The sequence below is a fragment of the Taudactylus pleione genome, unplaced genomic scaffold, assembly GCF_031769625.1.
Source record: "Taudactylus pleione unplaced genomic scaffold, aTauple2 ptg000862l, whole genome shotgun sequence".
In the NCBI taxonomy this organism is placed as follows: domain Eukaryota; kingdom Metazoa; phylum Chordata; class Amphibia; order Anura; family Myobatrachidae; genus Taudactylus; species Taudactylus pleione.
In genome coordinates this window covers 710,625-733,877 of record NW_028285264.1, presented here as the reverse complement: position 1 = coordinate 733,877, position 23,253 = coordinate 710,625, and positions in this window count along the sequence as shown.

The following is a 23,253-nucleotide window of genomic DNA, read 5'->3' as shown; positions in this document are numbered from 1 at the left end:
TGGAGTCTGCCGGAGGTACGGGATGTAATAGAGATCGTGTCTGCCAGAGGTGCGGGATGTAATAGAGAACGAGTCTGCCTGAGGTGCGGGATGTAATAGAGATCGTGTCTGCCAGAGGTGCAGGATGTAATAGAGAGCGAGTCTGCCGGAGGTGCGGGATGTAATAGAGAGCGAGTCTGCCTGAGGTGCGGGATGTAATAGAGATCGTGTCTGCCGGAGGTGCGGGATGTAATAGAGAGCGAGTCTGCTGGAGGTGCGGGATGTAATAGAGATGGAGTCTGCCGGAGGTGCGCGAAGTAATAGAGATCGTGTATGCCGGAAGTGCGGGATGTAAGAGAGAACGAGTCTGTCTGAGGTGCGGGATGTAATAGAGATCGTGTCTGCCTGAGGTGCGGGATGTAATAGAGAGTGAGTCTGCCGGAGGTGCGGGATGTAATAGAGATGGAGTCTGCCAAAGATGCGGGATGTAATAGAGAGCGTGTTTGCCGGAGGTGCGGGATGTAATAGAGAGTGAGTCTGCCGGAGGTGCGGGATGTAATAGAGATGGAGTCTGCCAAAGATGCGGGATGTAATAGAGAGCGAGTCTGCCGGAGGTGCGGGATGTAATAGAGATGGAGTCTGCCGGATGTACGGGATGTAATAGAGATCGTGTCTGCCAGAGGTGCGGGATGTAATAGAGAACGAGTCTGCCTGAGGTGCGGGATGTAATAGAGATCGTGTCTGCCGGAGGTGCGGGATGTAATAGAGAGCGAGTCTGCCGGAGGTGCGGGATGTAATAGAGATGGAGTCTGCCACAGATGCGGGATGTAATAGAGATGGAGTCTGCTGGAGGTGCAGGATGTAATAGAGATGGAGTCTGCCGGAGGTGCGGGATGTAATAGAGATAGAGTCTGCCGGAGGTGAGGGGTGTAATAGAGATGGAGACTGGCGCAGGTGCTGAATGTAATAGAGAGCGAGGCTGCCGAAGGTGCGGGATGTAATAGAGAGTGACTCTGCCGGAGGTGCGGGATGTAATAGAGATCGGGTCTGCCGGAGGTGCAGGATGTAATAGAGATGGAGTCTGCCAAAGATGCGGGATGTAATAGAGATAGAGTCTGCCGGAGGTGCGGGATGTAATAGAGAGCGAGTCTGCTGGAGGTGCGGGATGTAATAGAGATGGAGTCTGCCGGAGGTGCACGATGTAATAGAGATCGTGTCTGCCAGAGGTGCGGGATGTAATAGAGAACAAGTCTGCCTGAGGTGCAGGATGTAATAGAGATCGTGTCTGCCAGAGGTGCGGGATGTAATAGAGAACGAGTCTGCCTGAGGTGCGGGATGTAATAGAGATCGTGTCTGCCAGAGGTGCGGGATGTAATAGAGAGCGAGTCTGCCGGAGGTGTGGGATGTAATAGAGAGCGAGTCTGCCTGAGGTGCGGGATGTAATAGAGATCGTGTCTGCCGGAGGTGCGGGATGTAATAGAGAGCGAGTCTGCTGGAGGTGCGGGATGTAATAGAGATGGAGTCTGCCGGAGGTGCGCGATGTAATAGAGATCGTGTATGCCGGAAGTGCGGGATGTAAGAGAGAACGAGTCTGTCTGAGGTGCGGGATGTAATAGAGATCGTGTCTGCCTGAGGTGCGGGATGTAATAGAGAGTGAGTCTGCCGGAGGTGCGGGATGTAATAGAGATGGAGTCTGCCAAAGATGCGGGATGTAATAGAGAGCGTGTTTGCCGGAGGTGCGGGATGTAATAGAGAGTGAGTCTGCCGGAGGTGCGGGATGTAATAGAGATGGTGTCTGCCAAAGATGCGGGATGTAATAGAGAGCGAGTCTGCCGGAGGTGCGGGATGTAATAGAGATGGAGTCTGCCGGATGTACGGGATGTAATAGAGATCGTGTCTGCCAGAGGTGCGGGATGTAATATAGAACGAGTCTGCCTGAGGTGCGGGATGTAATAGAGATCATGTCTGCCGGAGGTGCGGGATGTAATAGAGAGCGAGTCTGCCGGAGGTGCGGGATGTAATAGAGATGGAGTCTGCCAAAGATGCGGGATGTAATAGAGATGGAGTCTGCTGGAGGTGCAGGATGTAATAGAGATGGAGTCTGCCGGAGGTGCGGGATGTAATAGAGATAGAGTATGCCGGAGGTGAGGGGTGTAATAGAGATGGAGACTGGCGCAGGTGCTGAATGTAATAGAGAGCGAGGCTGCCGAAGGTGCGGGATGTAATAGAGAGTGACTCTGCCGGAGGTGCGGGATGTAATAGAGATCGGGTCTGCCGGAGGTGCAGGATGTAATAGAGATGGAGTCTGCCAAAGATGCGGGATGTAATAGAGATAGAGTCTGCCGGAGGTGCGGGATGCAATAGAGAGTGAGTCTGCCTGAGGTGCGGGATGTAATAAAGATCGTGTCTGCCGGAGGTGCGGGATGTAATAGAGAGCGAGTCTGCTGGAGGTGCGGGATGTAATAGAGATGGAGTCTGCCGGAGGTGCACGGTGTAATAGAGATCGTGTCTGCCAGAGGTGCGGGATGTAATAGAGAACAAGTCTGCCTGAGGTGCAGGATGTAATAGAGATCGTGTCTGCCGGAGGTGCGGGATGTAATAGAGAGCGAGTCTGCCGGAGGTGCGGGATGTAATAGAGATGGAGTCTGCCAAAGATGCGGGATGTAATAGAGATGGAGTCTGCTGGAGGTGCAGGATGTAATAGAGATGGAGTCTGCCGGAGGTGCGGGATGTAACAGAGAGTGAGTCTGCTGGAGGTGCGGGATGTAATAGAGATATAGAGTCTGCCGGAGGTGCGTCATGTAATAGAGATATAGAGTCTGCCGGGGGTGCGGGATGTAATAGAGATGGAGTCTGCCAGAGGTGCGGGATGTAATAGAGACTGAGTCTGCCGGACGTTCGGGATGTAATAGAGAGCGAGTCTGCCGGAGGTGCGGGATGTAATAGAGATGGAGTCTACCTGAGGTTCGGGATGTAATAAAGAGCGAGTCTGCCAGAGGTGCGGGATGTAATAGAGAGCGAGTCTGCCAGAGGTGCGGGATGTAATAGAGAGCGAGTCTGCCGGAAGTGCGGGATGTAATAGAGATCGAGTCTGCCGGAGGTGCAGGATGTAATAGAGATATAGAGTCTGTCGGGGGTGCGGGATGTAATAGAGATAGAGTCTGCCGGAGGTGCAGGATGTAATAGAGATCGAGTCTGCCGGAGGTGCGGGATGTAATAGAGATCAAGTCTGCGGGGGGTGAGGGATGTAATAGAGATCGAGTCTGCCGGAGGTGCGGGATGTAATAGAGATCGAGTCTGCCGGAGGAGCAGGATGTAATAGACATCGATTCTGCCGGAGGTGCTGGATGTAATAGAGATCGAGTCTGCCGGAGGTGCGGAATGTAATAGACATCGACTCTGCCGGAGGTGCGGGATGTAATAAACATCGACTCTGCCGGAGGTGTGGGATGTAATAGAGAGCGAGTCTGCCGGAAGTGCGGGATGTAATAGACATCGACTCTGCCGGAGTTGCGGGATGTAATAGACATCGACTCTGCCGGAGGTGCGGGATGTAATAGACATTGACTCTGCTGGAGGTGTGGGATGTAATAGAGAGCGAGTCTGCCGAAGGTGCGGGATGTAATAGAGAGCGAGTCTGCCGGAGGTGCGGGATGTAATAGAGATCGGGTCTGCCGGAGGTGCAGGATGTAATAGAGATGGAGTCTGCCAAAGATGCGGGATGTAATAGAGATAGAGTCTGCCGGAGGTGCGGGATGCAATAGAGAGCGAGTCTGCCTGAGGTACGGGATGTAATAGAGATCGTGTCTGCCGGAGGTGCGGGATGTAATAGAGAGCGAGTCTGCTGGAGGTGCGGGATGTAATAGATATGTAGTCTGCCGGAGGTGCGCGATGTAATAGAGATCGTGTCTGCCGGAGGTGCGGGATGTAATAGAGAACGAGTCTGCCTGAGGTGCAGGATGTAATAGAGATCGTGTCTGCCGGAGGTGCGGATTTAATAGAGAGTGAGTCTGCCGGAGGTGCGGGATGTAATAGAGATGGAGTCTGCCAAAGATGCGGGATGTAAAAGAGATGGAGTCTGCTGGAGGTGCAGGATGTAATAGAGATGGAGTCTGCCGGAGGTGCGGGATGTAGTAGAGAGTGAGTCTGCCGGAGGTGCGGGATGTAATAGAGATGGAGTCTGCCGAAGGTACGGGATGTAATAGAGATCGTGTCTGCCAGAGGTGCGGGATGTAATAGAGAACGAGTCTGCCTGAGGTGCGGGATGTAATAGAGATCGTGTCTGCCGGAGGTGCGGGATGTAATAGAGAGCGAGTCTGCCGGAGGTGCGGGATGTAATAGAGATGGAGTCTGCCAAAGATGCGGGATGTAAAAGAAATGGAGTCTGCTGGAGGTGCAGGATGTAATAGAGATGGAGTCTGCCGGAGGTGCGGGATGTAATAGAGATAGAGTCTGCCGGAGGTGAGGGGTGTAATAGAGATGGAGACTGGTGCAGGTGCGGAATGTAATAGAGAGCGAGGCTGCCGAAGGTGCGGGATGTAATAGAGAGCGAGTCTGCCGGAGGTGCGGGATGTAATAGAGATCGGGTCTGCCGGAGGTGCAGGATGTAATAGAGATGGAGTCTGCCAAAGATGCGGGATGTAATAGAGATAGAGTCTGCCGGAGGTGTGGGATGCAATAGAGAGCGAGTCTGCCTGAGGTGCGGGATGTAATAGAGATCGTGTCTGCCGGAGGTGCGGGATGTAATAGAGAGCGAGTGTGCTGGAGGTGCGGGATGTAATAGAGTTGGAGTCTGCCGGAGGTGCGCGATGTAATAGAGATCGTGTCTGCCGGAGGTGCGGGATGTAATAGAGAACAAGTCTGCCTGAGGTGCTGGATGTAATAGAGATCGTGTCTGCCGGAGGTGCGGGATGTAATAGAGAGCGAGTCTGCAGGAGGTGCGGGATGTAATAGAGATGGAGTCTGCCAAAGATGCGGGATGTAATAGAGATGGAGTCTGCTGGAGGTGCAGGATGTAATAGAGATCATGTCTGCCGGAGGTGAGGGATATAATAGAGAGTGAGTCTGCCTGAGGTGCGGGATGTAATAGAGATCGTGTCTGCCGGAGGTGCGGGATGTAATAGAGAGCGAGTCTGCCGGAGGTGCGGGATGTAATAGAGATGGAGTCTGCCGGAGGTACAGGATGTAATAGAGATCGTGTCTGCCAGAGGTGCGGGATGTAATAGAGAACGAGTCTGCCTGAGGTGCGGGATGTAATAGAGATCGAGTCTGCCGGAGGAGCGGGATGTAATAGAGAGCGAGTCTGCCGGAGGTGCGGGATGTAATAGAGATGGAGTCGGCCAAAGATGCGGGATGTAATAGAGATGGAGTCTGCTGGAGGTGCAGGATGTAATAGAGATGGAGTCTGCCGGAGGTGCGGGATGTAATAGATATAGAGTCTGCCGGAGGTGAGGGGTGTAATAGAGATGGAGACTGCCGCAGGTGCGGAATGTAATAGAGAGCGAGGCTGCCGAATGTGCGGGATGTAATAGAGAGCGAGTCTGCCGGAGGTATGGGATGTAATAGAGGATCGGGTCTGCCGGAGGTGCAGGATGTAATAGAGATGGAGTCTGCCAAAGATGCGGGATGTAATAGAGATAGAGTCTGCCGGAGGTGCGGGATGCAATAGAGAACGAGTCTGCCTGAGGTGCGGGATGTAATAGAGATCGTGTCTGCCGGAGTTGCGGGATGTAACAGAGAGCGAGTCTGCCGGAGGTGCGGGATGTAATAGAGATGGAGTCTGCCAAAGAAGCGGGATGTAATAGAGATGGAGTCTGCTGGAGGTGCAGGATGTAATAGAGATGGAGTCTGCCGGAGGTGCGGGATGTAATAGAGATAGAGTCTGCCGGAGGTGAGGGGTGTAATAGAGATGGAGACTGTCGCAGGTGCGGAATGTAATAGAGAGCGAGGCTGCCGAAGGTGCGGGATGTAATAAAGAGCGAGTCTGCCGGAGGTGCGGGATGTAATAGAGATCGGGTCTGCCAGAGGTGCAGGATGTAATAGAGATGGAGTCTGCCAAAGATGCGGGATGTAATAGAGATAGAGTCTGCCGGAGGTGCGGGATGCAATAGAGAGCGAGTCTGCCTGAGGTGCGGGATGTAATAGAGATCGTGTCTGCCGGAGGTGCGGGATGTAATAGAAAGCGAGTCTGCCAGAGGTGCGGGATGTAATAGAGATGGAGTCTGCCGGAGGTGCGTGATGTAATAGAGATCGTGTCTGCCGGAGGTGCGGGATGTAGTAGAGAACAAGTCTGCCTGAGGTGCGGGATGTAATAGAGATCGTGTCTGCCGGAGGTGCGGGATGTAATAGAGAGCGAGTCTGCCGGAGGTGCGGGATGTAATAGAGATGGAGTCTGCCAAAGATGCAGGATGTAATAGAGATGGTGTCTGCTGGAGGTGCGGGATGCAATAGAGAGCGAGTCTGCCTGAGGTGCTGGATGTAATAGAGATCGTGTCTGCCGGAGGTGCGGGATGTAATAGAGAGCGAGTCTGCTGGAGGTGCGGGATGTAATAGAGATCAGGTCTGGCGGAGGTGCAGGATGTAATAGAGATGGAGTCTGCCAAAGATGCGGGATGTAATAGAGATAGAGTCTCCCGGAGGTGCGGGATGCAATAGAGAGCGAGTCTGCCTGAGGTGCGGGATGTAATAGAGATCGTGTCTGCCGGAGGTGCGGGATGTAATAGAGAGCGAGTCTGCTGGAGGTGCGGGATGTAATAGAGATGGAGTCTGCCGGAGGTGCGCGATGTAATAGAGATCGTGTCTGCCGGAGGTGCGGGATGTAATAGAGAACAAGTCTGCCTGAGGTGCGGGATGTAATAGAGATCGTGTCTGCCGGAGGTGCGGGATGTAATAGAGATGGAGTCTGCCAAAGATGCGGGATGTAATAGAGATGGAGTCTGCTGGAGGTGCAGGATGTAATAGAGATCATGTCTGCCGGAGGTGAGGGATATAATAGAGAGTGAGTCTGCCTGAGGTGCGGGATGTAATAGAGATCGTGTCTGCCGGAGGTGCGGGATGTAATAGAGAGCGAGTCTGCCGGAGGTGCGGGATGTAATAGAGATGGAGTCTGCCGGAGGAAAGGGATGTAATAGAGATCGTGTCTGCCAGAGGTGCGGGATGTAATAGAGAACGAGTCTGCCTGAGGTGCGGGATGTAATAGAGATCGAGTCTGCCGGAGGAGTGGGATGTAATAGAGAGCGAGTCTGCCGGAGGTGCGGGATGTAATAGAGATGGAGTCGGCCAAAGATGCGGGATGTAATAGAGATGGAGTCTGCTGGAGGTGCAGGATGTAATAGAGATGGAGTCTGCCGGAGGTGCGGGATGTAATAGATATAGAGTCTGCCGGAGGTGAGGGGTGTAATAGAGATGGAGACTGCCACAGGTGCAGAATGTAATAGAGAGCGAGGCTGCCGAAGGTGCGGGATGTAATAGAGAGCGAGTCTGCCGGAGGTGCGGGATGTAATAGAGGATCGGGTCTGCCGGAGGTGCAGGATGTAATAGAGATGGAGTCTGCCAAAGATGCGGGATGTAATAGAGATAGAGTCTGCCGGAGGTGCGGGATGCAATAGAGAGCGAGTCTGCCTGAGGTGCGGGATGTAATAGAGATGGAGTCTGCTGGAGGTATGGGATGTAATAGAGATCGTGTCTGCCAGAGGTGCGGGATGTAATAGAGATCGTGTCTGCCGGAGTTGCGGGATGTAATAGAGAGTGAGTCTGCCGGAGGTGCGGGATGTAATAGAGATGGAATCAGCCAAAGAAGCGGGATGTAATAGAGATGGAGTCTGCTGGAGGTGCAGGATGTAATAGAGATGGAGTCTGCCGGAGGTGCGAGATGTAATAGAGATAGAGTATGCCGGAGGTGAGGGGTGTAATAGAGATGGAGACTGGCGCAGGTGCGGAATGTAATAGAGAGAGAGTCTGCCGAAGGTGCGGGATGTAATAGAGAGCGAGTCAGCCAGAGGTGCGGGATGTAATAGAGATCGGGTCTGCCGGAGGTGCAGGATGTAATAGAGATGGAGTCTGCCAAAGATGCCGGATGTAATAGAGATAGAGTCTGCCGGAGGTGCGGGATGCAATAGAGAGCGAGTCTGCCTGAGGTGCGGGATGTAATAGAGATTGTGTCTGCCGGAGGTGCGGGATGTAATAGAGAGCGAGTCTGCCAGAGGTGCGGGATGTAATAGAGATGGAGTCTGCCGGAGGTGCGTGATGTAATAGAGATCGTGTCTGCCGGAGGTGCGGGATGTAATAGAGAACAAGTCTGCCTGAGGTGCGGGATGTAATAGAGATCGTGTCTGCCGGAGGTGCGGGATGTAATAGAGAGCGAGTCTGCCGGAGGTGCGGGATGTAATAGAGATGAAGTCTGCCAAAGATGCGGGATGTAATAGAGATGGAGTCTGCCAAAGATGCGGGATGTAATAGAGAGTGAGTCTGCTGGAGGTGCGGGATGTAATAGAGATATAGAGTCTGCCGGAGGTGCGGGATGTAATAGAGATATAGAGTCTGCCGGGGGTGCGGGATGTAATAGAGATGAAGTCTGCCAAAGATGCGGGATGTAATAGAGATGGAGTCTGCCAAAGATGCGGGATGTAATAGAGAGTGAGTCTGCTGGAGGTGCAGGATGTAATAGAGATGGAGTCTGCCGGAGGTGCGGGATGTAATAGAGAGCGAGTCTGCCGGAGGTGCGGGATGTAATAGAGATGGAGTCTGCCGGAGGTGCGGGATGTAATAGAGATGGAGTCTGCCAAAGATGCGGGATGTAATAGAGATGGAGTCTGCCAAAGATGCGGGATGTAATAGAGAGTGAGTCTGCTGGAGGTGCGGGATGTAATAGAGATATAGAGTCTGCCGGAGGTGCGGGATGTAATAGAGATATAGAGTCTGCCGGGGGTGCGGGATGTAATAGAGATGGAGTCTGCCAGAGGTGCGGGATGTAATAGAGAGTGAGTCTGCGGGACATTCAGGATGTAATAGAGAGCGAGTCTGCCGGAGGTGCGGGATGTAATAGAGATCGAGTCTGCCGGAGGTGCAGGATGTAATAGAGATCGAGTCTGCCGGAGGTGCGGGATGTAATAGAGAGCGAGTCTGCCGGAGGTGCGGGATGTAATAGAGAGCGAGTCTGCCTGAGGTGCGGGATGTAATAAAGAGCGAGTCTGCCAGAGGTGCGGGATGTAATAGACATCGACTCTGCCGGAGGTGCGGGATGTAATAGACATTGACTCTGCCGGAGGTGTGGGATGTAATAGAGATCGGGTCTGCCAGAGGTGCAGGATGTAATAGAGATGGAGTCTGCCAAAGATGCGGGATGTAATAGAGATAGAGTCTGCCGGAGGTGCGGGATGCAATAGGGAGCGAGTCTGCCTGAGGTGCGGGATGTAATAGAGATCGTGTCTGCCGAAGGTGCGGGATGTAATAGAGAGCGAGTCTGCTGGAGGTGCGGGATGTAATAGAGATGGAGTCTGCCGGAGGTGCGCAATGTAATAGAGATCGTGTCTGCCGGAGGTGCGGGATGTAATAGAGATGGAGTCTGCCGGAGGTGCGGGATGTAATAGAGATGGAGTCTGCCAAAGATGCGGGATGTAATAGAGATGGAGTCTGCCAAAGATGCGGGATGTAATAGAGAGTGAGTCTGCTGGAGGTGCGGGATGTAATAGAGATATAGAGTCTGCCGGAGGTGCGGGATGTAATAGAGATATAGAGTCTGCCGGGGGTGCGGGATGTAATAGAGATGGAGTCTGCCAGAGGTGCGGGATGTAATAGAGAGTGAGTCTGCGGGACATTCAGGATGTAATAGAGAGCGAGTCTGCCGGAGGTGCGGGATGTAATAGAGATCGAGTCTGCCGGAGGTGCAGGATGTAATAGAGATCGAGTCTGCCGGAGGTGCGGGATGTAATAGAGAGCGAGTCTGCCGGAGGTGCGGGATGTAATAGAGAGCGAGTCTGCCTGAGGTGCGGGATGTAATAAAGAGCGAGTCTGCCAGAGGTGCGGGATGTAATAGACATCGACTCTGCCGGAGGTACGGGATGTAATAGACATTGACTCTGCCGGAGGTGTGGGATGTAATAGAGATCGGGTCTGCCGGAGGTGCAGGATGTAATAGAGATGGAGTCTGCCAAAGATGCGGGATGTAATAGAGATAGAGTCTGCCGGAGGTGCGGGATGCAATAGAGAGCGAGTCTGCCTGAGGTGCGGGATGTAATAGAGATCGTGTCTGCCGAAGGTGCGGGATGTAATAGAGAGCGAGTCTGCTGGAGGTGCGGGATGTAATAGAGATGGAGTCTGCCGGAGGTGCGCAATGTAATAGAGATCGTGTCTGTCGGAAGTGCGGGATGTAATAGAGAATGAGTCTGCCTGAGGTGCGGGATGTAATAGAGATCGTGTCTGCCGGAGGTGCGGGATGTAATAGAGAGTGAGTCTGCCGGAGGTGCGGGATGTAATAGAGATGGAGTCTGCCAAAGATGCGGGATGTAATAGAGATGGAGTCTGCTGGAGGTGCAGGATGTAATAGAGATGGAGTCTGCCGGAGGTGCGGGATGTAATAGAGAGCGAGTCTGCCGGAGGTGCGGGATGTAATAGAGATGGAGTCTGCCGGAGGTACGGGATGTAATAGAGATCGTGTCTGCCAGAGGTGCGGGATGTAATAGAGAACGAGTCTGCCTGAGGTGCGGGATGTAATAGAGATCGTGTCTGCCGGAGGTGCGGGATGTAATAGAGAGCGAGTCTGCCGGAGGTGCGGGATGTAATAGAGATGGAGTCTGCCAAAGATGCGGGATGTAATAGAGATGGAGTCTGCTGGAGGTGCAGGATGTAATAGAGATGGAGTCTGCCGGAGGTGCGGGATGTAATAGAGATAGAGTCTGCCAGAGGTGAGGGGTGTAATAGAGATGGAGACTGGCGCAGGTGCGGAATGTAATAGAGAGCGAGGCTGCCGAAGGTGCGGGATGTAATAGAGAGCGAGTCTGCCGGAGGTGCGGGATGTAATAGAGATCGGGTCTGCCGGAGGTGCAGGATGTAATAGAGATGGAGTCTGCCAAAGATGCGGGATGTAATAGAGATAGAGTCTGCCGGAGGTGAGGGATGCAATAGAGAGCGAGTCTGCCTGAGGTGCAGGATGTAATAGAGATCGTGTCTGCTGGAGGTGCCGGATGTAATAGAGAGCGAGTCTGCCGGAGGTGTGGGATGTAATAGAGATGGAGTCTGCCGGAGGTGCGGGATGTAATAGAGATCATGTCTGCCGGAGGTGAGGGATATAATAGAGAGTGAGTCTGCCTGAGGTGCGGGATGTAATAGAGATCGTGTCTGCTGGAGGTTCCGGATGTAATAGAGAGCCAGTCTGCCGGAGGAGCGGGATGTAATAGAGATGGAGTCTGCCGGAGGTACGGGATGTAATAGAGATCGTGTCTGCCGGAGGTGGGGGATGTAATAGAGATGGAGTCTGCCAAAGATGCGGGATGTAATAGAGATGGAGTCTGCTGGAGGTGCGGGATGTAATAGAGATGGAGTCTGCCAAAGATGCGGGATGTAATAGAGATGGAGTCTGCCAAAGATGCGGGATGTAATAGAGAGTGAGTCTGCTGGAGGTGCGGGATGTAATAGAGATATAGAGTCTGCCGGAGGTGCGGGATGTAACAGAGATATAGAGTCTGCCGGGAGTGCGGGATGTAATAGAGATGGAGTCTGCCAGAGGTGCGGGATGTAATAGAGAGTGAGTCTGCCGGACGTTCGGGATGTAATAGAGAGCGAGTCTGCCGGAGGTGCGGGATGTAATAGAGATCGAGTCTGCCGGAGGTGTGGAATGTAATAGAGAGCGAGTCTGCCTGAGGTGCGGGATATAATAGAGATGGAGTCTACCTGAGGTCCGGGATGTAATAAATAGCGAGTCTGCCAGAGGTGCGGGATGTAATAGAGAGCGAGTCTGCCGGAGGTGCGGGATGTAACAGAGAGCGAGTCTGCCGGAGGTGCGGGATGTAATAGAGAGTGAGTCTGCCGGAGGTTCGGGATGTAATAGAGATATAGAGTCTGCCGGGGGTGCGGGATGTAATAGAGATGGAGTCTGCCAGAGGTGCGGGATGTAATAGAGGGTGAGTCTGCCGGACGTTCGGGATGTAATAGAGAGCGAGTCTGCCGGAGGTGCGGGATGTAATAGAGATCGAGTCTGCAGGAGGTGCGGGATGTAATAGAGATCGAGTCTGCCGGAGGTGCGGGATGTAATAGAGAGCGAGTCTGCCGGAGGTGTGGAATGTAATAGAGAGCGAGTCTGCCTGAGGTGCGGGATATAATAGAGATGGAGTCTACCTGAGGTTCGGGATGTAATAAAGAGCGAGTCTGCAGAGGTGCGGGATGTAATAGAGAGCGAGTCTGCCGGAGGTGCGGGATGTTAGAGAGAGCGAGTCTGCCGGAGGTGCGGGATGTAATAGAGAGTGAGTCTGCCGGACGTTCGGGATGTAATAGAGAGCGAGTCTGCCGGAGGTGCAGGAAGTAATAGAGAGTGAGTCTGCCGGAGGTTCAGGATGTAATAGAGAGCGAGTCTGCCAGAAGTGCGGGATGTAATAGAGATCGAGCCTGCCGGAGGTGCAGGATGTAATAGAGATATAGAGTCTGTCGGGGGTGCGGGATGTAATAGAGATGGAGTCTGCCGGAGGTGCAGGATGTAATAGAGATGGAGTCTGCCGGAGGAGCAGGATGTAATAGACATCAATTCTGCCGTAGGTGCTGGATGTAATAGACATCGACTCTGCCGGAGGTGCGAGATGTAATAGACAATGACTCTGCCGGAGGTGTGGGATGTAATAGAGAGCGAGTCTGCCGGAGGTGCGGGATGTAATAGACATCGACTCTGCCGGAGGTGCGGGATGTAATAGACATTGACTCTGCCGGAGGTGTGGGATGTAATAGAGAGCGAGTCTGCCGAAGGTGCGGGATGTAATAGAGAGCGAATCTGCCGGAGGTGCGGGATGTAATAGAGATCGGGTCTGCCGGAGGTGCAGGATGTAATAGAGATGGAGTCTGCCAAAGATGCGGGATGTAATAGAGATAGAGTCTGCCGGAGGTGCGGGATGCAATAGAGAGCGAGTCTGCCTGAGGTGCGGGATGTAATAGAGATCGTGTCTGCCGAAGGTGCGGGATGTAATAGAGAGCGAGTCTGCTGGAGGTGCGGGATGTAATAGAGATGGAGTCTGCCGGAGGTGCGCAATGTAATAGAGATCGTGTCTGCCGGAAGTGCGGGATGTAATAGAGAATGAGTCTGCCTGAGGTGCGGGATGTAATAGAGATCGTGTCTGCCGGAGGTGTGGGATGTAATAGAGAGTGAGTCTGCCGGAGGTGCGGGATGTAATAGAGATGGAGTCTGCCAAAGATGCGGGATGTAATAGAGATGGAGTCTGCTGGAGGTGCAGGATGTAATAGAGATGGAGTCTGCCGGAGGTGCGGGATGTAATAGAGAGCGAGTCTGCCGGAGGTGCGGGATGTAATAGAGATGGAGTCTGCCAGAGGTACGGGATGTAATAGAGATCGTGTCTGCCAGAGGTGCGGGATGTAATAGAGAACGAGTCTGCCTGAGGTGCGGGATGTAATAGAGATCGTGCCTGCCGGAGGTGCGGGATGTAATAGAGAGCGAGTCTGCCGGAGGTGCGGGATGTAATAAAGATGGAGTCTGCCAAAGATGCGGGATGTAATAGAGATGGAGTCTGCTGGAGGTGCAGGATGTAATAGAGATGGAGTCTGCCGGAGGTGCGGGATGTAATAGAGATAGAGTCTGCCGGAGGTGAGGGGTGTAATAGAGATGGAGACTGGCGCAGGTGCGGAATGTAATAGAGAGCGAGGCTGCCGAAGGTGCGGGATGTAATAGAGAGCGAGTCTGCCGGAGGTGCGGGATGTAATAGAGATCGTGTCTGCCGAAGGTGCGGGATGTAATAGAGAGCGAGTCTGCTGGAGGTGCGGGATGTAATAGAGATGGAGTCTGCCGGAGGTGCGCAATGTAATAGAGATCGTGTCTGCCGGAAGTGCGGGATGTAATAGAGAATGAGTCTGCCTGAGGTGCGGGATGTAATAGAGATCGTGTCTGCCGGAGGTGCGGGATGTAATAGAGAGTGAGTCTGCCGGAGGTGCGGGATGTAATAGAGATGGAGTCTGCCAAAGATGCGGGATGTAATAGAGATGGAGTCTGCTGGAGGTGCAGGATGTAATAGAGATGGAGTCTGCCGGAGGTGCGGGATGTAATAGAGAGCGAGTCTGCCGGAGGTGCGGGATGTAATAGAGATGGAGTCTGCCAGAGGTACGGGATGTAATAGAGATCGTGTCTGCCAGAGGTGCGGGATGTAATAGAGAACGAGTCTGCCTGAGGTGCGGGATGTAATAGAGATCGTGTCTGCCGGAGGTGCGGGATGTAATAGAGAGCGAGTCTGCCGGAGGTGCGGGATGTAATAAAGATGGAGTCTGCCAAAGATGCGGGATGTAATAGAGATGGAGTCTGCTGGAGGTGCAGGATGTAATAGAGATGGAGTCTGCCGGAGGTGCGGGATGTAATAGAGATAGAGTCTGCCGGAGGTGAGGGGTGTAATAGAGATGGAGACTGGCGCAGGTGCGGAATGTAATAGAGAGCGAGGCTGCCGAAGGTGCGGGATGCAATAGAGAGCGAGTCTGCCGGAGGTGCGGGATGTAATAGAGATCGGGTCTGCCGGAGGTGCAGGATGTAATAGAGATGGAGTCTGCCAAAGATGCGGGATGTAATAGAGATAGAGTCTGCCTGAGGTGCAGGATGTAATAGAGATCGTGTCTGCCGGAGGTGCGGGATGTAATAGAGCGCGAGTCTGCTGGAGGTGCGGGATGTAATAGAGATGGAGTCTGCCGGAGGTGCGCGATGTAATAGAGATCGTGTCTGCCAGAGGTGCGGGATGTAATAGAGAACAAGTCTGCCTGAGGTGCGGGATGTAATAGAGATCGTGTCTGCCGGAGGTGCGGGATGTAATAGAGATGGAGTCTGCCAAAGATGCGGGATGTAATAGAGATGGAGTCTGCTGGAGGTGCGGGATGTAATAGAGATGGAGTCTGCCAAAGATGCGGGATGTAATAGAGATGGAGTCTGCCAAAGATGCGGGATGTAATAGAGAGTGAGTCTGCTGGAGGTGCGGGATGTAATAGAGATATAGAGTCTGCCGGAGGTGCGGAATGTAATAGAGATATAGAGTCTGCCGGGGGTGCGGGATGTAATAGAGATGGAGTCTGCCAGAGGTGCGGGATGTAATAGAGAGTGAGTCTGCCGGACGTTCGGGATGTAATAGAGAGCGAGTCTGCCGGAGGTGCGGGATGTAATAGAGATCGAGTCTGCCGGAGGTGCGGGATGTAATAGAGATCGAGTCTGCCGGAGGTGCGGGATGTAATAGAGAGCGAGTCTGCCGGAGGTGTGGAATGTAATAGAGAGCGAGTCTGCCTGAGGTGCGGGAAATAATAGAGATGGAGTCTACCTGAGGTTCGGGATGTAATAAAGAGCGAGTCTGCCAGAGGTGCGGGATGTAATAGAGAGCGAGTCTGCCGGAGGTGCGGGATGTAACAGAGAGCGAGTCTGCCGGAGGTGCGGGATGTAATAGAGAGTGAGTCTGTCGGAGGTTCGGGATGTAATAGAGAGCGAGTCTGCCGGAGGTGCAGGAAGTAATAGAGAGTGAGTCTGCCGGAGGTTCGGGATGTAATAGAGAGCGAGTCTGCCGGAAGTGCGGGATGTAATAGAGATCGAGTCTGCCGGAGGTGCAGGATGTAATAGAGATATAGAGTCTGTCGGGGGTGCGGGATGTAATAGAGATGGAGTCTGCCGGAGGAGCAGGATGTAATAGAGATCGAGTCTGCCGGAGGTGCGGGATGTAATAGAGATCAAGTCTGCGGGGGGTGCGGGATGTAAGAGAGATCGAGTCTGCCGGAGGTGCGGGATGTAATAGTGATCGACTCTGCGGGAGGTGCGGGATGTAATAGAGATTGAGTCTGCCGGAGGTGCGGGATGTAATAGAGATCGAGTCTGCCGGATGAGCAGGATGTAAAAGACATCGATTCTGCCGGAGGTGCTGGATGTAATAGAGATCGAGTCTGCCAGAGGTGCGGGATGTAATAGACATCGACTCTGCCGGAGGTGTGGGATGTAACAGAGAGCGAGTCTGCCGTAGGTGCGGGATGTAGTAGACATCGACTCTGCCGGAGGTGCGGGATGTAATAGAGATGGAGTCTGCCGGAGGTGCGCGATGTAATAGAGATCGTGTCTGCCGGAGGTGCGGGATGTAATAGAGAACAAGTCTGCCTGAGGTGCGGGATGTAATAGAGATCGTGTCTGCCGGAGGTGCGGGATGTAATAGAGAGCGAGTCTGCCGGAGGTGCGGGATGTAATAGAGATGGAGTCTGCCAAAGATGCGGGATGTAATAGAGATGGAGTCTGCTGGAGGTGCAGGATGTAATAGAGATGGAGTCTGCCGGAGGTGCGGGATGTAATAGAGAACGAGTCTGCCGGAGGTGCGGGATGTAATAGAGATGGAGTCTGCCGGAGGTGCGGGATGTAATAGAGATGGAGTCTGCCGGAGGTGCGGGATGTAATAGAAAGCGTGTCTGCCGGAGGTGCGGGATGTAATAGAGATCGAGTCTGCCGGAGGTGCGGGATGGAATAGAGATGGAGTCTGCCAAAGATGCGGGATGTAATAGAGAGTGAGTCTGCTGGAGGTGCGGGATGTAATAGAGATATAGAGTCTGCCGGAGGTGCGGGATGTAATAGAGATATAGAGTCTGCCGGGGGTGCGGGATGTAATAGAGATGGAGTCTGCCAGAGGTGCGGGATGTAATAGAGAGTGAGTCTGCCGGACATTCGGGATGTAATAGAGAGCGAGTCTGCCAGAGGTGCGGGATGTAATAGAGATCGAGTCTGCCTGAGGTGCGGGATGTAATAGAGATCGAGTCTGCCGGAGGTGCGGGATGTAATAGAGAGCGAGTCTGCCTGAGGTGCGGGATATAATAGAAATGGAGTCTACCTGAGGTTCGGGATGTAATAAAGAGCGAGTCTGCCAGAGGTGCGGGATGTAATAGAGAGCGAGTCTGCCGGAGGTGCGGGATGTAATAGAGAGCGAGTCTGCCGGAGAAGCGGGATGTAATAGAGAGTGAGTCTGCCGGAGGTTCGGGATGTAATGGAGAGCGAGTCTGCCGGAGGTGCAGGATGTAATAGAGAGTGAGTCTGCCGGATGTTCGGGATGTAATAGAGAGCGAGTCTGCCGGAAGTGCGGGATGTAATAGAGATCGAGTCTGCCGGAGGTGCAGGATGTAATAGAGATATAGAGTCTGTCAGGGGTGCGGGATGTAATAGAGATGGAGTCTGCCGGAGGTGCAGGATGTAATAGAGATCGAGTCTGCCGGAGGTGCGGGATGTAATAGAGATCAAGTCTGCGGGGGGTGCGGGATGTAATAGAGATCGAGTCTGCCCGAGGTGCGGGATGTAATAGTGATCTACTCTGCGGGAGGTGCGGGATGTAATAGAGATTGAGTCTGCTGGAGGTGCGGGATGTAATAGAGATCGAGTCTGCCGGAGGAGCAGGATGTAATAGACATCGATTCTGCCGTAGGTGCTGGATGTAATAGAGATCGAGTCTGCCAGAGGTGCGGAATGTAATAGACATCGACTCTGCCGGAGGTGCGGGATGTAATAGACATCGACTCTGCCGGAGGTGTGGGATGTAATAGAGAGCGAGTCTGCCGGAGGTGCGGGATGTAATAGACATCGACTCTGCCGGAGGTGCGGGATGTAATAGACATCGACTCTGCCGGAGGTGCGGGATGTAATAGACATTGACTCTGCCGGAGGTGTGGGATGTAATAGAGAGCGAGTCTGCCGAAGGTGCGGGATTTAATAGAGAGCGAGTCTGCCGGAGGTGCGGGATGTAATAGAGATCGGGTCTGCCGGAGGTGCAGGATGTAATAGAGATGGAGTCTGCCAAAGATGCGGGATGTAATAGAGATAGAGTCTGCCAGAGGTGCGGGATGCAATAGAGAGCGATTCTGCCTGAGGTGCGGGATGTAATAGAGATCGTGTCTGCCGGAGGTACGGGATGTAATAGAGATCGTGTCTGCCAGAGGTGCGGGATGTAATAGAGAATGAGTCTGCCTGAGGTGCGGGATGTAATAGAGATCGTGTCTGTCGGAGTTGCGGGATGTAATAGAGAGCGAGTCTGCCGGAGGTGCGGGATGTAATAGAGATGGAGTCTGCCAAAGATTCGGGATGTAATAGAGATGGAGTTTGCTGGAGGTGCAGGATGTAATAGAGATGGAGTCTGCCGGAGGTGCGGAATGAAATAGAGATCGTGTCTGCCGGAGGTGCGGGATGTAATAGAGAGCGAGTCTGCTGGAGGTGCGGGATGTAATAGAGATCGAGTCTGCCGGAGGTGCAGGATGTAATAGAGATCGACTCTGCGGGAGGTGCGGGATGTAATAGAGATTGAGTCTGCCGGAGGTGCGGGATGTAATAGAGATCGAGTCTGCCGGAGTTGCAGGATGTAATAGACATCGATTCTGCCGGAGGTGCGGGATGTAATAGAGATCGAGTCTGCCGGAGGTGCGGGATGCAATAGAGATCGAGTCTGCCGGAGGTGCGGGATGTAATAGAGATGGAGTCTGCTGGAGGTGTGGGGTGTAATAGAGATGGAGTCTGCCAAAGATGCGGGATGTAATAGAGATGTAGTCTGCCGGAGGTGCGGGATGTAATAGAGATGGAGTCTGCCGGAGGTGTGGGATATATTAGAGATCGGAGGTGCGGGATGTAATAGACATCGATTCTGCCGGAGGTTCGGGATGTAATAGAGATCGAGTCTGCCGGAAGTGCGGGATGTAATAGAGATCGAGTCAGCCGGAGGTTCGGGATGTAATAGAGATGGAGTCAGCCAGAGGTGAGGGATATAATAGAGATGGAGTCTGCCGGAGGTGCAGGATGCAATAGAGATGTAGTCTGCTGGAGGTGTGGGGTGTAATAGAGATGGAGTCTGCCAAAGATGCGGGATGTAATAGAGATGGAGTCTGCCAGAGGTGCGGGATGTAATAGAGATGGAGTCTGCCGGAGGTGCGGGATGCAAAAGAGATTGGAGTTGCTGGATGCAATAGAGATCGGAGGTGCTGGATGTAATAGAGATGGAGTCTGCCGGAGGTGCAGGATGCAATAGAGATGGAGTCTGCTGGAGGTGTGGGGTGTAATAGAGATGGAGTCTGCCAAAGATGCGGGATGTAATAGAGATGGAGTCTGCAGGAGGTGCGGGATGCAATAGAGATCGGAGGTGTGGGATGCAATAGAGATCGGAGGTGCGGGATGTAATAGACGTCGATTCTGCCGGAGCTGCGGGATGTAATAGAGATCGAGTCTGCCAGAGGTGCGGGATGTAATAGAGATGGAGTCTGCCGTAGGTGTGGGATATAATAGAGATGGAGTCTGCCGGAGGTGCGGGATGTAATAGAGATCATTTCTGCTGGAGGTGCGGGATGTAATAGAGAACGAGTCTGCCTGAGGTGCGGGATGTAATAGAGATCGTGACTGCCGGAGGTGCTGGATGTAATAGAGAGCGAGTATGCCGGAGGTGCGGGATGTAATAGAGAAGGAGTCTGCTAAAGATGCGGGATGTAATAGAGATGGAGTCTGCCGGAGGTGCGGGATGTAATAGAGATCATGTCTGCCGGAGGTGAGGGATATAATAGAGAGTGAGTCTGCCTGAGGTGCGGGATGTAATAGAGATTGTGTCTGCCGGAGGTGCGGGATGTAATAGAGAGCGAGTCTGCCGGAGGTGCGGGATGTAATAGAGATGGAGTCTGCCGGAGGTACGGGATGTAATAGAGATCATGTCTGCCAGAGGTGCGGGATGCAATAGAGAGCGAGTCTGCCTGAGGTGCAGGATGTAATAGAGATCGTGTCTGCTGGAGGTGCCGGATGTAATAGAGAGCGAGTTTGCCGGAGGTGCGGGATGTAATAGAGATGGAGTCTGCCGGAGGTGCGGGATGTAATAGAGATCATGTCTGCCGGAGGTGAGGGATATAATAGAGAGTGAGTCTGCCTGAGGTGCGGGATGTAATAGAGATCGTGTCTGCCGGAGGTGCGGGATGTAATAGAGAGCGAGTCTGCCGGAGGTGCGGGATGTAATAGAGATGGAGTCTGCCGGAGGTACGGGATGTAATAGAGATCGTGTCTGCCGGAGGTGCGGGATGTAATAGAGATGGAGTCTGCCAAAGATGCGGGATGTAATAGAGATGGAGTCTGCTGGAGGTGCGGGATGTAATAGAGATGGAGTCTGCCAAAGATGCGGGATGTAATAGAGATGGAGTCTGCCAAAGATGCGGGATGTAATAGAGAGTGAGTCTGCTGGAGGTGCGGGATGTAATAGAGATATAGAGTCTGCCGGAGGTGCGGGATGTAATAGAGATATAGAGTCTGCCGGGGGTGCGGGATGTAATAGAGATGGAGTCTGCCAGAGGTGCGGGATGTAATAGAGAGTGAGTCTGCCGGACGTTCGGGATGTAATAGAGAGCGAGTCTGCCGGAGGTGCGGGATGTAATAGAGATCGAGTCTGCCGGAGGTGTGGAATGTAATAGAGAGCGAGTCTGCCTGAGGTGCGGGATATAATAGAGATGGAGTCTACCTGAGGTTCGGGATGTAATAAATAGCGAGTCTGCCAGAGGTGCGGGATGTAATAGAGAGCGAGTCTGCCGGAGGTGCGGGATGTAACAGAGAGCGAGTCTGCCGGAGGTGCGGGATGTAATAGAGAGTGAGTCTGCCGGAGGTTCGGGATGTAATAGAGATATAGAGTCTGCCGGGGGTGCGGGATGTAATAGAGAGTGAGTCTGCCGGACGTTCGGGATGTAATAGAGAGCGAGTCTGCCGGAGGTGCGGGATGTAATAGAGATCGAGTCTGCCGGAGGTGCGGGATGTAATAGAGATCGAGTCTGCCGGAGGTGCGGGATGTAATAGAGAGCGAGTCTGCCGGAGGTGTGGAATGTAATAGAGAGCGAGTCTGCCTGAGGTGCGGGATATAATAGAGATGGAGTCTACCTGAGGTTCGGGATGTAATAAAGAGCGAGTCTGCCAGAGGTGCGGGATGTAATAGACATCGATTCTGCCGTAGGTGCTGGATGTAATAGACATCGACTCTGCCGGAGGTGCGAGATGTAATAGACAATGACTCTGCCGGAGGTGTGGGATGTAATAGAGAGCGAGTCTGCCGGAGGTGCGGGATGTAATAGACATCGACTCTGCCGGAGGTGCGGGATGTAATAGACATCGACTCTGCCGGAGGTGCGGGATGTAATAGACATTGACTCTGCCGGAGGTGTGGGATGTAATAGAGAGCGAGTCTGCCGAAGGTGCGGGATGTAATAGAGAGCGAATCTGCCGGAGGTGCGGGATGTAATAGAGATCGGGTCTGCCGGAGGTGCAGGATGTAATAGAGATGGAGTCTGCCAAAGATGCGGGATGTAATAGAGATAGAGTCTGCCGGAGGTGCGGGATGCAATAGAGAGCGAGTCTGCCTGAGGTGCGGGAAGTAATAGAGATCGTGTCTGCCGAAGGTGCGGGATGTAATAGAGAGCGAGTCTGCTGGAGGTGCGGGATGTAATAGAGATGGAGTCTGCCGGAGGTGCGCAATGTAATAGAGATCGTGTCTGCCGGAAGTGCGGGATGTAATAGAGAATGAGTCTGCCTGAGGTGCGGAATGTAATAGAGATCGTGTCTGCTGGAGGTGCGGGATGTAATAGAGAGTGAGTCTGCCGGAGGTGCGGGATGTAATAGAGATGGAGTCTGCCAAAGATGCGGGATGTAATAGAGATGGAGTCTGCTGGAGGTGCAGGATGTAATAGAGATGGAGTCTGCCGGAGGTGCGGGATGTAATAGAGAGCGAGTCTGCCGGAGGTGCGGGATGTAATAGAGATGGAGTCTGCCAGAGGTACGGGATGTAATAGAGATCGTGTCTGCCAGAGGTGCGGGATGTAATAGAGAACGAGTCTGCCTGAGGTGCGGGATGTAATAGAGATCGTGTCTGCCGGAGGTGCGGGATGTAATAGAGAGCGAGTCTGCCGGAGGTGCGGGATGTAATAAAGATGGAGTCTGCCAAAGATGCGGGATGTAATAGAGATGGAGTCTGCTGGAGGTGCAGGATGTAATAGAGATGGAGTCTGCCGGAGGTGCGGGATGTAATAGAGATAGAGTCTGCCGGAGGTGAGGGGTGTAATAGAGATGGAGACTGGCGCAGGTGCGGAATGTAATAGAGAGCGAGGCTGCCGAAGGTGCGGGATGTAATAGAGAGCGAGTCTGCCGGAGGTGCGGGATGTAATAGAGATCGGGTCTGCCGGAGGTGCAGGATGTAATAGAGATGGAGTCTGCCAAAGATGCGGGATGTATTAGAGATAGAGTCTGCCGGAGGTGCGGGATGCAATAGAAAGCGAGTCTGCCTGAGGTGCAGGATGTAATAGAGATCGTGTCTGCCGGAGGTGCGGGATGTAATAGAGAGCGAGTCTGCTGGAGGTGCGGGATGTAATAGAGATGGAGACTGGCGCAGGTGCGGAATGTAATAGAGAGCGAGGCTGCCGAAGGTGCGGGATGTAATAGTGAGCGAGTCTGCCGGAGTTGCGGGATGTAATAGAGATCGGGTCTGCCGGAGGTGCAGGATGTAATAGAGATGGAGTCTGCCAAAGATGCGGGATGTATTAGAGATAGAGTCTGCCGGAGGTGCGGGATGCAATAGAGAGCGAGTCTGCCTGAGGTGCAGGATGTAATAGAGATCGTGTCTGCCGGAGGTGCGGGATGTAATAGAGAGCGAGTCTGCTGGAGGTGCGGGATGTAATAGAGATGGAGTCTGCCGGAGGTGCGCGATGTAATAGAGATCGTGTCTGCCAGAGGTGCGGGATGTAAAAGAGAACAAGTCTGCCTGAGGTGCGGGATGTAATAGAGATCGTGTCTGCCGGAGGTGCGGGATGTAATAGAGAGCGAGTCTGCCGGAGGTGCGGGATGTAATAGAGATGGAGTCTGCCAAAGATGCGGGATGTAATAGAGATGGAGTCTGCTGGAGGTGCAGGATGTAATAGAGATGGAGTCTGCCGGAGGTGCCGGATGTAATAGAGATCGTGTCTGCCGGAGGTGCGGGATGTAATAGAGAGCGAGTCTGCTGGAGGTGCGGGATGTAATAGAGATGGAGTCTGCCGGAGGTACGGGATGTAATAGAGATCGTGTCTGCCGGAGGTGCGGGATGTAATAGA